Raw genomic sequence first — 15,675 nt, 5'->3', positions numbered from 1 at the left:
AAGGATTTGCCTGCAGTTTCCACGCATAATCTTGTCATTTCATTAAGACTGATATCTCTGAATAATGCTCTCCCTACTTCACTGGCAGCAGCTTCCCTCACACTGAAAGTGCCTCCATTGCACTATTGCTACTCCAGGCAATGGCCACATAGGCAATGGCATATGGCAACTATCTTCATTGGCTATTATGATTGGACCTTCCAGTGTCAGGACCCATTTGCACTCCCTAATTAGACATGGTTCCTGTATGTGGCTCTTCTAGGTTTCTGACTTGGATATTCACTCTGACGTCAGGATCTAGTTTTTAGCAACAAAATTTAGCCTGATATTTGCTTTTGGAGGAATTTTTTCTCCAATGCCATAAACCTAACTAAAGTCCACATCTCACAACTTCAAAAAGACATTAAAATACTGCAATATAGAGAAATCTGGTTATCCTGGTAAATAACTCAGAAGTAGTTAGTGTGCAGGTCTAGCAACTGATTAGGGAGACAAATGAAAAATGTTCTTTCTAGCAAAGAGAATGAATTGTAAAAGTAGACAAGTATTGCTGGAGTTGTACAGGGTATTGCTGAGTGTAGGAGTGTATTGTGAACAAGCTTGATCTCCTTACTTGAGAATGGATATAAATGCATGAGAAGAATTTCAAAGAAGGTTCCCTTGACTGATTTCTGGGACAAAGGGGTGATCTAATGACTGAAGTTTTTTAAGAATGGGGGGTGATCTTATTGAACTATATAAGATCCAGAGTGGACTTGATTGGGTGGATACTGAGAGGATGGTTTCCTTTATGGAAGAGACTAGAACTAGGAGAGACAACACTCAAAAATAAGGCAGCCCTATTAATGATGAGACAATTTTTCTCACATTAACTGTAATTAGTCTCTGGATTTCTCTTCCCCGAAAGAAATGGAGGCAAAGTTATTGAATGTTTTAAGTCTAAGTGAAATAGATACTTACGTGTGAAGGAGTCAATGTGTACTGGAGATAGACAAAAAATATCAAACCACAATCAAATCAACTAGGACCTTATGACAGAGCTGGCTCAAGATGCTATATATCTTACTTCAGCTCCCAATTCAAATGTTTGAATGTATGTTCATATACATCTCTTCAGCTTTTTTCTCCATTCCTCTCCTTTATTGGAATCTAGTTCTCCCTTCCCTCTGGCACTATCGACTTTCCTCTCCTTCAATGTCACTGATTTCCAATGTATGGTCTGCTTCATTGCATCCATTTCTTTCTTCCATGGCCATTAACTCCACCTCTTCACTGCCAGGCAATGTCTCTTCATGCCTTGAATCCAGTGGTTAACTCACTGGAACACTGGTCTTTTCTTCATGCTATTCTGAGCATTAATAGCCAGGACTGAGGTCTCTCTATTTTGTGGTCTGAAAATCATGCTTTTATAAAGACTTATCATTTAAAATACACAGAGGCTGGTGTTTTGCTACTTGCTTGATGTTTCAGCCATAGCACGTAACTAATCTTGCATGTTTATAGTTGGCTTTTGTGGATTGACTGTAAGCAAATTTGGTAAAGAGACAATTCTAATTTAAACAAATAGTTCTACTTACAATTCATTCATCACCATCTTCTGTTTCAACTAATTCCAAAAAACATACTGGCTCTTACATTTAGACTGTTGTTTCACTCTGTTCACTTCCTTTTTATTCAGGTTCTGCCACGTCCACTTGGCTGAAAATGTTCTCATAATTCTGATCCATGCATAGATGCATGTTAAATACAAGAGGAATCACGAGTGTATCTCTCCTCAACACCAAACACCAAAAACTCTTAGCAAAATCACTGTCAATGGAGACCAAATGCAAAACCCTTTGGTGACTGCTCACAGAATGATGGTCGAAGATTTATGAGGCTGATAACTGCACACCATCAGTGCTGAGTGTAGTATATAAGGAATAAAGAACATTTTCTGGTATATCAGCCACTGGGTTCCACTGCAGCATGACTAAGGGTGGAGGATGGCTCACAGATTTTCCTCCTCAACTACATAACATGCAGAGCAGACTATCAAAACACTGACGATGAATGTGTCTGATGGCATATTCTCATTCACTGCTTGGCTTGACTGTTGCTGCCAGCATGAAGCTGATACTTTAGCTTGGTTTCTAATGTTGATTTCTGAGGCAAGGGCAAGATTTTTGGAAGCTGGTGGCTGTGGGAATTGAGGTAGAGAGGAATGTAATTTTGCACTGGTAGGTGATAAGTAAATTTGCTGACACTGTCTCATGATCAATTCATTTACAGGAAGGTTGGATCAAGCACAAAACATCTACCTGACTACAAGCAGTGAGTGCCTTAGATAGGAAGGCAATTAAGGCCAATAATCAAATGCCAACTGAAAATGAGCTCCTCAGGCTGTTTGATGTATGATAAATGTCTGGGCAAGTTCCCAGAAGCAGACTGGGACAGCCAGTGTTCCTGGAACACTTTGAGACTTCCATCTAACTATAGCCATGACCACAAATGCGACTCCAAATGCTAAAAACTAAAAATCCTAAAAATGTCAAAACTTTCAATTTGAACTTGCATTTGCATACCGCAGTGGATTTTCCTAATGGTTTGATGTTTTGGTCAGAGTACATCATCAACTTTGCTTGTGACTTGGTCAAATTCATAGTTGGCTTTCTGTGAACTGACAGTGAGCACAATATTAGATTAAGTGCCAAATTTTAATTTCAAACAAAGAGTTCTCCTCATCCTGGGGCATTGTAATCAAAGTTCCCCAGGACAGCATGCTTGCTTCATCAAGAATCTTCCTTCTGTCATAAGGCCAGGACTTGTCATTTTCATTAATGATTCTACAACATTCACTTCCAATCATCCTAATGAAACTTGAAGTAGCTCATACCAGCTTGCAACAGAACTTAAAGACATCATCACTTCAGTTGAGAAGTAGGAGGTAGCATTTGTGGCTCCTAATTGGTTGGTAACAGTCACCTTGAACAGTAGAAAACCCAAACATTTCTCTTACAACTTCATTACTGAGTGTACCACCACTGACATCCTTGGGGACACAATTAAGCAGATGGTCAATTAGTTCAGTCTGTGAACACTGTGTCTGAAGATGAAGCCGGGTGCTCTGCATTAAAAGGTTCACAATATGATCCCTCAATTTCACGATGGGAATGCTCCCTGGTTGCCTGGATTGGTGCTGTTCCAATAGCAATTAGAAAGCTCAACATCAAGTAGGTGTGTTTAATTTGTCAGTGAAATCAATACCCACTTCCTCACTACCAGTACAATGGAGTTGTAAAATGTACTATACACAAGATAGCAAGAACTGCAGATGCTGGAGTCAGAGATAACACAATGTGGAGCTGGAGGAACACAGCAGGCCAGGCAGCATTAGAGGAACAGAAAAGTTGACGTTTCGGGTCGGGACCTTTCTTCAGAAATGAAGAATTTTTGAAGAAGGGTCTCGACTCGAAACGTCAGCTTTCCTGTTCCTCTGATGCTGCCTGGCCTGCTGTGTTCCTTGAGTTCCACACTTTGTTATCACTATACACAGGGTGTTCTCCCAAACTCATCATGATTACTTCAACAGCAATTTCCAAGACAAGAAATACAGGAATACAAACAAATCACAATTCCCTTTTGTTTGCATTTTGGTTAAGTCATGCAGATTCCAAGGAAAATTTGGGTCATAGTGTTTTCATATCAATCTCATCACTAGTGGACAGTTTCATGCCATTTTATGTATGTTACAGGCTCTAACTGATATACTCTTGCATAAAACAAATTCTCTATTTATTTTTATCATTTTTGATCTTCCTTACCATTTGCATTTGAATAGACTCCGTCAAAATATGACTTAGAATTAATAAGAACACAATGAACGGGCAACATTTTACTTCCTTAGTTTGACATTATTTTCAAAAATTAACTTATTAAAAATGTCCAAGAGATGAAATGGTCCCCTGCAAAGAATAGGACCCTATGTATTAATATATGGAGCTTCTAGTTCCAAACTCCTTTTTAAAAGCCAGATTCCATTCAGTAAATCAAGCACCATCATTTTGCAGCCTACAAGTTTCAGTACAAAGCTAAATTTTTGTACTGAACGTTTTAGCAATCTCCCGAAAGCAGTTTTGATGAACATTACTTCATAGGGTGAGGGGCAATGGCCTCGAGATAACTAACACTCCTGTAGATCATCCTGAGTGTTCAGCCACTTTTCACTGCTAGAAGTATTTCATAGTGATGAAAGACCAGCACTATTTGCTGTGTAATGAGTGGAATTTCTCTCTAGTCTTCACAAAGTACATGATAGCCAGGGATGTAAGGCAGTTGTCGCTATACTTACACCCAGTTGAAATTCATTACAACTATTTGGAATGGTATACTGAGTGAATTAAAGTATACTAGACTGCAAAAGAGTTGAAAAATGCCTTGCCATAAAGGGTTCCTAACATTGTTTGGACCTGGGCAATGACACAGTGCTGCATTAATTCTATTCTTATGCAAATCCCTCAAACTGACTCTAAAAATTCTAGCAGCATTATTCAACCAAAAGGCTAGAATCATAACCTATAGTTTGTCAGCCCTGCATGATTTATAACTTGAACTCAGATTTTTTTAAAAATAAATACCAACTAGTAAAATAGCATCAACTATTGTGTGTTTGCCTGCACACACTACAGGAAGGCTTTGGAGAGGGTACAAAAGAGGTTTAACCAGGATGTTACCTGGAATGGAATGCATTAACTATAAGGAGAGGTTGGACAAACTTGGATTCTTTTTGTTGGTGTAGGCGGCTGAGGGGCGATCTGATAGAAGTATATAAAATTATGAGAGGCATGGAAAGGGTGGACAGTCAGAGTTATTTCCCACGGTGGTAATGTCAAATACTAAGGGCCATAGGCTTAATCTGAGAGGGGGAAAGTTTAAGGGAGATGTGTGAGGAACGTTTTTTACATAGAGGGTGGCAGGTGCCTGGAACACACTGCCAGGCAAGATGGTAGAAGCAGATATGTTGCCACATGAACAGACAGCGAATAGGAGGATATGGACGATGTGCAGGCAGATGGGATTAGTTTAGAATGGCATCATGGTTGGCACAGACAAGGTATGCTGAAGGAACGGTTCCTGTGCTATATTGTTCTTTGTCTATAAGACACACAGGAATCAATTTCGTGATAAACCTGTCTAACAGACAAATATCTTTAGCAATAAAAGTAACAATATGAAATTGTACCAATAGTTCAAAATCCGGTTTGGCTCAATATCACATTAAATATGTTACAATAAATTGGGTGTTCAAAATAGAATCAGCTACAAATAGACTCCATCAAAATATGATTTGGAATTAATAAGAACACAATGAACTAGCAACATTGTACTTCCTTAGTTTGACATTATTTTCAACAATTAACTTATTAAAAATGTCCAAGGGATGAAATGCTCCACTTTAAGAGAGCAATTTGATCTTTATTAGTTTTAAAAACTTGACAGTTGTTGATAAACAAGAGGTAGAAATTTTGCTAAATAAAGCCCATCTAGCCTGAGGGTGCTGTCTCCTCAAGCACCAAGGCAGGTGCAGAAAACTGTAAAACTTTAATAAGCAAGTCCTAATAAAATACAATTTATTTTACGTAACTAGAGACTTACCACACTGGAAAAACAGCCTCTTAGCATGTAAGGATTTGACTTAAGAACTTATCCATCCAGAAACAATGTCAAGATTCAAAATCAGCTGGGATAGATGAATAAAGCAGACAGCAAAGTGGGCAAATGTGACTATTTTCTCACACTGAGGGCCACACAGAGGTGGGCATGAGGAGGTGCTGTGCTCGTAATATCACTGCCTTAGTAATCCGAAATTGCAGACTGATGTTGTAGGGACATGGGTTCAAATCCCACCACTGCAGATGGTGGAACCTGAATTCACTAAAACCTAGATGAGGGTGGTGACAATAAGCAAGCCTAATGGCAACCATGTAATGACAGTTGATTTTCATAAAAACCCATCTGGTTCATTAATGTCCTTTACAGGATGAAATCTACACTCCCTACCTGCAGTAGCCCACAGCAATATATTTGACTCTGAACTGACCCTCTGGACAGTTATGGATGGGTTACAAATGATGGGCTGAGCTAACAATGTCTACATCCTCTAAACAAATATTTCATAGTGGTCATTCCTTGAAAGGGAAGTGGCAGGTAGACAAAGTGATGGAGAAGGCGTTTGGCATGCTTGTCTTCATTCATCAGGACAATGTGTGTAGGAACTGTGACATCATGTTGCTGCTGTACAGGACATCGGTGAAGCCACTTTTAAAATACTGTGTACAATTCTGATCAGCCTTCCAAAGGAAAGATGTTGTTAAACTTGAGAGGATACACAAAAACCTACAAGGATTTGGCCAGGGCTGGAGGGTTTAAGTGATAGGGAGAGGTTGAATAGGCTGGGGCTTCGGAGTGTTGGAGGATGAAGGGTGATTTTATAAAGATTTGTAACATGAAGTGGGGCATGGATAAGGTGAATAGCCAAGGCCTCCTTCCCAGGGTAGGGGAGTCAAAAACTGGAGAGCATAGGTTTAAGAAGGAAAGATGCAAAAGGGACCTAAGGGGCAACTTTTTCATGCAGAGGGTGGTGTGTGTATGGAATGAACTACCAGAGAAAGTGGTTGAGGCTGGTACAATTACAACATTTAAAAGGCATCCGGATGGGTCTATGAATAGGAAGGGTTTAGAGGGATATGGGTTCAATGATGACAAATGGGACTAGGTCAGATTAGGATGTCTGTTTGGCGCGGGTGAGTTAGACCAACGGGTCTGTTTCTATGCTGTATGTCTCTTTGACACCATAACTCTAAATAAATCACTGCCACAGGTTGGTTGAGTTGAATGGCCTAATCATATTTTACTTCTATGTATAAAATTTTGAACGAAAATTCCAATCTTGAGTCCATAGAAATTTCAGCATCAAATCAGAAAAGAAAGTTGAAGTAACATTAATCAACTGATAATTGGGTTTGAATTAGCAAGAGGTCATCTACTGTGCTAAAATACATCATCTTATAAAGTCATAATGGCAGTCAAGTGCCAAAATTGAATATAACAATGCAATATGCTTCTGGAAGTACCAAATTGAGATTCAATCTGACAAAGGTTAACTATTCAAGTCTCAAGATATGACAATTTACATTTGGTATGAATGTAAAATTTTTCCTAGATAAGTGACACTTTGACCTGGACTCTCCTTCCATTGGCAGCTTTGTGATAGGCCACTCCTAACAGGCAACATGAGACTGCAGCTAACTCACTCCCAGTGCCCTAAACAGCCAAGCTGAAAGAGGTTCACAGGCAAGAAGACTGCTTCTTATCAATTTACTGGTACCAGGAGAGAATCAAATCAAAAACTACAGTCAGTTAATGAATCTTCCAAATAAAATGACGGAAGAAGCAAAAACCTTGACAACTACCTTGAGTATGTAAGTAAATAGATGGGCAGTTAAATTTTGCAATGTGTCTTTTTGGTTATTCTTAGCAGAGTGAGGTGCAGGAGGGCCTGCCTAATCTGCATTGAAACAAACTGGGCCAAGAGAAGAACAGTGAAGAATGTATGGAGGGAAGTGGCAGAGACAGTCAGCATTAACTCCCCAATATTATGAAGTGCTGCACAACGTTCCAAGGAAGAAAGGGTATACAGACAATAGCAAAGAAGAACATCCAGGGGAGAAATACCATCGCTGAAAATCCTGAGCCAATAATCAAGTCAAATCTTACTTATGGAAAATTGTGAGCTATGATTGCAATGTCACTACTCTACAAGTTTGTTGCTGGTTTTTCTGTTCCACTTCCCAACTTCTTGTGCACCATTTTATATTATGGGAAATGTCTATGTAAGATTTCTTTGATCTATAAAACCTGGTATTTGAGATTCTAAGTTGAAGGAAGAAGTACTTTAGTAATGTCTGACACTTGAGGTCTTGCAACTTAGCTTCTTCCATCTTCAACATTTTCAATCCAGCCTCTTCCATACCTTCATCCTCATCCTCTTTCAAATATCCAAATAAAATTTGTATAATCTATGACTGGAATTCTAAATTGTACTTTGAACATTGATCAGTTAAACTAGCTGTAAATGAGCTAAATTCAAATCTCAATTAATAAAAAGGCCATTACCCAGGCATAGAAACACCAAGCATTAGCAACAGATCGACTGTATGTTACTGTATTATACACTGTAAAATGCAAGTGTTAATAAATCATTCAATTCAATTACTGTGGTATCTAATTCTGGAATTCCTCTTTGTTTTATTAATTTGTGGGATGCAAGCTTTGCAGGTTGGGCTCACAGTTACTGCCTATCCTTAGTTGGCCTAGAGCTGCCTTCTTGAACCGCTGTCCATTTGGTATAGATAGACCTACAAAGCTGTTAGAAAGGGAGTCTTTACATATATAGTTGGGTCTGAAGGAGATATAAAGGAAGACAAGGTGGAGTAATTAGCTGTATTAATTTAAATATGGTCCATCAGGCTTCTGATTGGCTGTCAGGCAATTAGGAGCTTAATTTTTCCAGCAGAATATTGTAAATATTGTATATATTTGAACAAAATTGAACAGGGAGTCTTTAGGAAGGCAATTCCCTCTGTTTATTATTCCAAATCAAGCAATAATTAAAAAGGCTTCAGATTTATTGACATAATTCAGGAATCTTGATTGCTATATGTTGCAGCAATCTAAATCCACAGTGCAGATTTTAGGAAGTTGAAACTGAATTCAGTTTGAAATGTGCTAGATACAGATGAACCAGCTGCAAAAATGGTGTTGATACACAGCACAACAGCTTCAGACAACAAACACCGTTTAAAGTGATTTTCAATAAATATTCTCACAGTGGGAACAATTTTCAACTTTGCTCCTTCAAGATCAGAACAGACTGTTTATCTGCTGAAAAATGTTAACCTTTTGAGTCCTACTGAGATCAATAGGGTAACAATCAGGTAAAATGGATTGCCAGTGCCTGCCTGGGCAGAAGTTGAAAATTAGTCTTGATATACCAGAGTAGCTGCCTTTCACTCAATCAATTGGGGCTCAACTTTCTGGACAAGCTTTTTGGATGTCTTGAGTAGTGAGGTTAGTGCTCGACATGGTAGGTTTCATTGGGAAACTCAATCATCCAATTCCTGGACATGGGGTGCCCAGGGAAGGCCAAAGGTTCCTGTTCAACTAAAAGGGGTGCACACAGTCTGCAAGGACTAACAGTGGGAACAGTTAGGGGTGAGATTTCTTTTTTCAAGGTTAGAACTATTCAGCTCAGCCAATGCAAACTTGTAAAAGTTATGCCAAATATCTCAAGCCATTAGCATGTCTTAAGAACTTTTCAAATTATTTATTCTGTACAAAGAATAGAGACCAGATTGAAATTTACTAACGACTGTTATGTTTAATCAAGTAAGTTGAGGAGAAAAGGTGAAGAGTGAGCAGGCCACTTTGGAAGTGGATGGAAGACTGCAGTCGTTGGTCTCAGAGGAGTTGGAGGGAGGGGGAAGACAGCACCATCATTAAATGTAGGCAAGGGAAAGCAGCATATCAAGGTGAACTTGGGATGCAAATGATGTTTAAACATGGTGGAGGAGAGGAACACATATTGAAATCAAGGAGAAAGACCCAGTTATGTACTACACTATTTGGGAGTTTGAACTTAGAAGAGTCTGTCCCTTTGTGGTGGTTGAAATGATTACCGTGTCTGTGACTTTGATGACAGGGCTGAGGGTGGTGGGTGAGAAGGAAAGGCACAAGTTGGTGGGTGAAGAATATCTGTTTGAAGTTGGCTAAGTGGGGTGTCTTTGAAAGCACAAATGTCAATTTGTTTTTTCCTGTTTAAGTTTATTTTATTGATCCATTGTGAAGGGTAAAAGTGCTTCGAATGAACTAGAATACACCATTTTTAAAGATTTTTTGTGTGTAGTCATTGCCCATTGACGTTCAATATAAACGTACCAATGGATGGGAGGGGTGTACTTAATTCTCAAATAATTGTCAACATCCCAAACCAGAATGAGGCAGCGTCCGTCGAAACTCTTTTAAAATCTGTGGCTTGCTATTAGATAATTTCCTTAAAAGTGAAATGAATTCTCTCATTATCAGCCACAAGGATAAATGAATTTTAAAATATTAGAAAAGATCATTCCCAACTCCCAGAGATTAGTTTACATAAAATTAGCAAGCAATTCTTTAATTATAAATAAAATGCAATAGCTATTTTAATTATGCATTCCAAAGTATTACAAGATATATCAAATTGGGATCTGAAGGCTCCTGAATTTGGCCAAGGAGTTTTACTTTATATCATGAGTAACCCAGGTCCAATTACATTCTTTGGGTTTTGGTTAATTTGCAGGGCAGGGTCTCTGTCACCAGGTCAGAGCCCCTTGTTACCATTTGGGAAGACATATGCAAAGCACTCAAAAGAGAAGAAGCCAGTTCTTTTTTAAAAAAGGTAGATGTATACAAGTGAGGTGCCAGGAACTTTAATGTTTGACTGCAGACTGATCAGAGACCTCACAAAAGGCATGGTCCAGATGAAATGGCATGATGACACAAAAGTTTATTAAAATGTGCTGCAAATTATGTGACCTTTGACATTTGAATGTAGATAGTCCTATTTCTCAAACCATTACCAAATTACACATGGACATTTACAACCACTTGCGGAATTCACACATCTCTTTGGTTAAGGAAGGACCATCAAAACTCAATGTGTGGCAGATGGAACTGAATGAACCTTATCAGCCTGAATTAGGATAGTAATCCCCATCTAAGCTAATCTTATGAATCTTAAATGTGTTAAACAACACAGGTTGCTGGAATCAACTAGAATACCACCTTCTATTTGAAAAATAACATTGAACTTGTGCAACCTCACATTATGAGGGAGCCATAAAGTGTTACACTGATCATAGCAAGTAAAAGGAACACATAACTTCTGTCTGTGACAACAGCCAGATCAAACTCAATTCAGAAACTGCACAGTTGCTGGGTGGCAGATCATAAGCCTCTACTCAGAGCAAACTTTGCTTTTTGGGTCTGTGCCATGTATGAATTTAGACTTGTTTTACTTTGTTCATTTGAAAGACAAATCAGTTTTAGTAGCAATTAGAGAAAAAACACAGGAGTAATTCAATGGTGGTTTCACGTGAAATGCTGGCAGAACATGCCTGGATTTTGCAATGGGACTGACACCATCAAGACAGTGAAACTGACAGTAACTTTGATATGCAGCTAAACACAGAAATCCATAATTTGTTGGCAGTAGCTTTTTGCTGCTTTACAGGGAGGCCGGTTGAATTTCTTGCTGATAGAAATCCAACACATCATTTGATTTGACATGATTGGCCTCTTTTTACATTATTAGCCTCATTGTAAACAACCTGTGAAAAACTGATACATTGTTGAATGAGATGCAACTATCTTTTAAAGGCATTCTGAATCATAAGCACTGATAAAACCTCTGCTCTAGCAAAACTAATTTCCTTTTTGTGCAATGTCAAATTTCTCTAGTGATAAAAAATATTCTGTGTATGTTTGGAAATCTTTCTTATAAAGTTTGATAATATTTAAAATTTGACCTAGTCCCATGTTTATGTCCCACTAGATTCAAAACATTAACTAGATTTTCTCTCCACAGATGCTGCCAGACTTCCGAGTTTCTCCAGCAATTTCTGTTTTTGTTTGTTGCACATCTCCAGCATCCAGAGTTCCTTTTTCTATTTTATATGCGATAGAAATCACTTTATTTCTCAGAACCAGGCACCAATGAAAATCTGCACACCTGATGAGTTCTTCTAAATCTGATAACTCATCTTCTAACAGCAAACTTGAGCAATATAATGACTTTTCCCACAAAACAAATAGTAATGTGCTTTAACCGAATCATAACATTAAAGCATTTGCTCAATTTTCAAACTAAATCACTGTAGTCATTTAGAGAATGTGCCTTAAAACCATCCACTATTTTTTATCTGGGGCATTCAAAAAGATCCCTTGCTGCCTCTGCAAATGCTGTCTCCACAAAGGGTTGAAATGTCCTTACTGTTGAGTTTTGCTTGTATCTAGTTTCAAAAAGAGGGGCGCAGTAAAAGATTAGATCACAACTTATCCAACCAACTCCTACACAAGGAGATGAGGTAGGAAAAAAATACCCCGTGTTTCGTAAACAAAATGATGGGAGATCCATCTGGCAGTGATTAGGTTTTTAAACAGAGAACTTTGTAAGTTTAGTCAGGCTCAGAGAGTCTTAAACACTGAAGGAACAGTATGATTAATTCCGTGAAATGAGGTGGTATGATATATTTCGTACGCCAAACAAACATAGATTACAATATTTGAATTAAAGCAGTTCCAACATACACGTTACTTTGTACATTCATCTTGCAATGAAATAAATCAGCCGTTATACTCATACCAGGTTGTATACATTTCAGAGAGATTGTAGCACTGTGCAAATATTCTAACAGACTAGCCCAAGATTGTAAAGTGATGTTTGTGTTACAGGTCTGGGTTATGCTATTATGTAAGTCAATATAAAGCTGTGTGATTCAACTTCTCACAAAAATAAAATACTCATCCCAATTACTGGAACTGACACCAAGAAGACACCAACACTGGATCTAAGCCTGCAGCAGATCCTTTCCTCAAGACTGCCAAATATCCAAAATTCAAATTACGGGTCGATAACAAATTTCAAGATTTACCAACATAGCTCTGAAATTTAAATCATTTTACACTAATTTAAATAAAACAAATTATTTTCCAGGTCTTACCAGCATGGCTTCCGAGCTTTTATCAACCATGTTCTATTGAATTGTTCGAAGCTTTCACAATACGCTCTTCAATAACCTCTGTCTGTTCAAATCTGCTCAGTCACTGCTGCCCTCTGTCTCTCTCTTGCTGTGGCTGTGATGAAATTCTCTTCACTGTCTGATTAATCCAGAAACCTTGAACACTCTGAAATGACATGTGACACAGTGTGTTTTATTTCAGTCCAGCTCCATGACATCAGTAGCAGTCAGCCTCCAAATTAAAGATGACTTTATTCCAATATCTTTCTTCAACATGTAATATGTGGGTTGTATTTCCACTGTAAAATGTCAATGCATTTTAAATTTACACATACATCAGTTTGAAGTCCTTTTTCTTCCTTACCACAAGGTACAATCTCCCAATCTCCTCCTCACTTTACTCTTCACTCCTATTCTCTCTTTCAATGGTGATGATCAAAAGCTGAAGTACAATTTGCAACTCATTCAAATCCTTCCTACACAGGTACATTGCATAAATAGCTAGTACACTCACACGCTTTTTCATTAATGACACACAAATGACTTATCATTGAGTAATATGAATGTTCACAGTAAACTTGACAAGTTGCAAGCTCACTGTGGTACTCAGGTCAAGACCTAATAGTAAGGTGTCTTGTTGACAATGTAAAAGTTAGCAGGAATGAATAGTCAAACTTGCTTTCACTTTAAGAGTTCTGAATCCAATTTATGAGTTCGTAAATTTGTTCAAAAAAGAGCATCAGCTTTGCTCTCCCAACATTTCATACTTGTTAAATTTAAAATGAGCAGAATTTCCTTGTGCACCAAGATATTCCTTCATTATATTACTTGTAAACACACGTCATATTTTTATATTGAAAAATCTCATTCTATTCTGGAAGGCTCTCAATGATTTGGCATTTGTCATTGTACAAGCAGTTCAACAATAAAAGGAAGGAAACACTTCTCCAATTCAGAAGGTAATGGTTGTTAATACTAATTAATATAATGCTTTGATAGAAGCCTTCACGTACAATCAAAATAGTTTGGGTATCATTTTGACATTGGACTGTATAGAATGGACATACACATCACAAATTCAGGAACAGAGCTGAACTGTGCTTATACAATTTTCATGCATTTCTAAGCATTCTGAACTTTGGAAAATCTACCCCATTCTCCTAAAAATTTTAAGGTGATTGTATCAAAATAAATGAAAACTACTTCAAGTGTTCAATAACTTCAAAAATCTTCACCCTTTCCTGAGCAAATCTTTTCAGGATTAATTCCTGTGAGTTTTCTTACTGAATAGAAAAAAACACTTTGCAATATTGAATCACATATCTTTAGGAAGGTTCCATAATCAGTTCATGCTAAATAGTAACAAAAACAGAAATTGCTGAAAAAACTCAGCTGGTCTGGCAGCATCTGTGGAGAGAAAGCAGAATTAATGTTTCAGGTCCAGTGATCCTTCTTCAAAACTTTGTTCCAGAAAGGTTAATTCTGCCTTCTCTCCATAGATGCTGCCAGACCTGCTGAATTTTTCCAGTAATTTCTGATTTTGTTTCTGATTTCCAGCATCCACAGTTCTTTGGGTTTTTTTTTGTTCCATGCTAAATAGTGTTACGGGGCAGTCATACTAGGCTGTAGATCCTACATGCATTATCTTTTTTATGATGTGCTTCTTCAATTTTTTTCTTTCTAATTTAATCCCATGACATAGCCGCCCTTATTTAAAAGGGCAGAAGGAACCAGCAATTACATCTTGTAACTTAAACCAAAGTACTCTAAAATATGTGGCTGAGCGCCAGTAATTAACTAGACCTCTTTACGCAATTTACAGAGAAATTGCATATAGAATCCCTACAAGCAGAAGAGGCCGGCACATTCCTGGACACTACAGGGCAATTTAGCATGTCCAATCCACCTTACTGGCACATCTTTGGACTGTGGGAGGAAACTGGAGCAACCAGCAGAAACAGGGAGAACATGCAAACTCCACACAAACAGACACCCAGGTTCCATGGGTCAGCAGTGCTAACCACTGCTCCACCATGCCACCCTTGCACATACCATGTATATTTTTTTCTGTAAACTGTAAACAACAGCACTCACTTCTTAGAAGTGCAAAACCACATTTTTACTGTACTGTTACAGCACAGTAACAGGCCACACAATCTTTTTTCTTAACTTCTGATCACGTATGTTGAATTTCAATTTTTTTCTCTTGGTTTCTTTCATTTGCTACTGTTTATTATGTGAAATTTTGTTGAGTTTTCAGTTCATCTACCTTTCTTTCTGTTCACTTCCATTTTTGCCAGTGTTTGAATATTCTGAAAACTTAAAACACAGTTTCATTTTTGTCATTCTCACTTCCAGACATTTGCTTCAAAACAACTGCTGGTGATATTATGGGTGAATGCTTAACATATACATATAACAATTCTGTCTGTTATTTTAGCAACTGCACTAACCCACTTGAAATAAATGCTTGCACAAAAATGGCAGATAAATGAATGTCAAAAAGACCATTTTCACTCACATGCTACAATTCACGTACTAATCCGAGCATTAATGATTTTTAGACTGCTAATTTCTTGTCTCTATGTTTTCAACTTTTCACCTAAAGTTAAACCTGTCACCACTATTTTTAGGGATTTAGCCACAGAGTTATGCAGCATGGAAAGAGACACTTTCGTCCAACTCGAACATGCTGACCAGGTTTCCCAAACTAAACTAGTCTTATTTGTCCCTTTGGTCCATATCCTTCTAGATATTTCCTATTTATGTACCTTTCCAAATATATTTTAAATGTAACTATACCAACATTTACCACTTTGTCTGGCAGCTTATTCCACGTATGAACCAATGTCTGTGTGAA

At 37.9% G+C, this 15,675-nt stretch overlaps 1 long non-coding RNA gene across 1 annotated transcript in view; it reads right to left on the bottom strand.

Moving 5' to 3' along the window:
• Positions 1-15,675, bottom strand: part of LOC125484198 — a 104,625-nt gene that overhangs the window by 68,670 nt on the left and 20,280 nt on the right. The window contains exon 2 of the long non-coding RNA XR_007263039.1: positions 12,798-12,981. This is a non-coding gene — a long non-coding RNA (uncharacterized LOC125484198). The remainder of the gene's footprint in view (positions 1-12,797; positions 12,982-15,675) is intronic.

The sequence above is a fragment of the Rhincodon typus genome, chromosome 10 (genome assembly GCF_021869965.1).
Source record: "Rhincodon typus isolate 14 chromosome 10, sRhiTyp1.1, whole genome shotgun sequence".
NCBI lineage: Eukaryota > Metazoa > Chordata > Chondrichthyes > Orectolobiformes > Rhincodontidae > Rhincodon > Rhincodon typus.
This window is presented reverse-complemented; position numbering and strand designations above follow the sequence as displayed.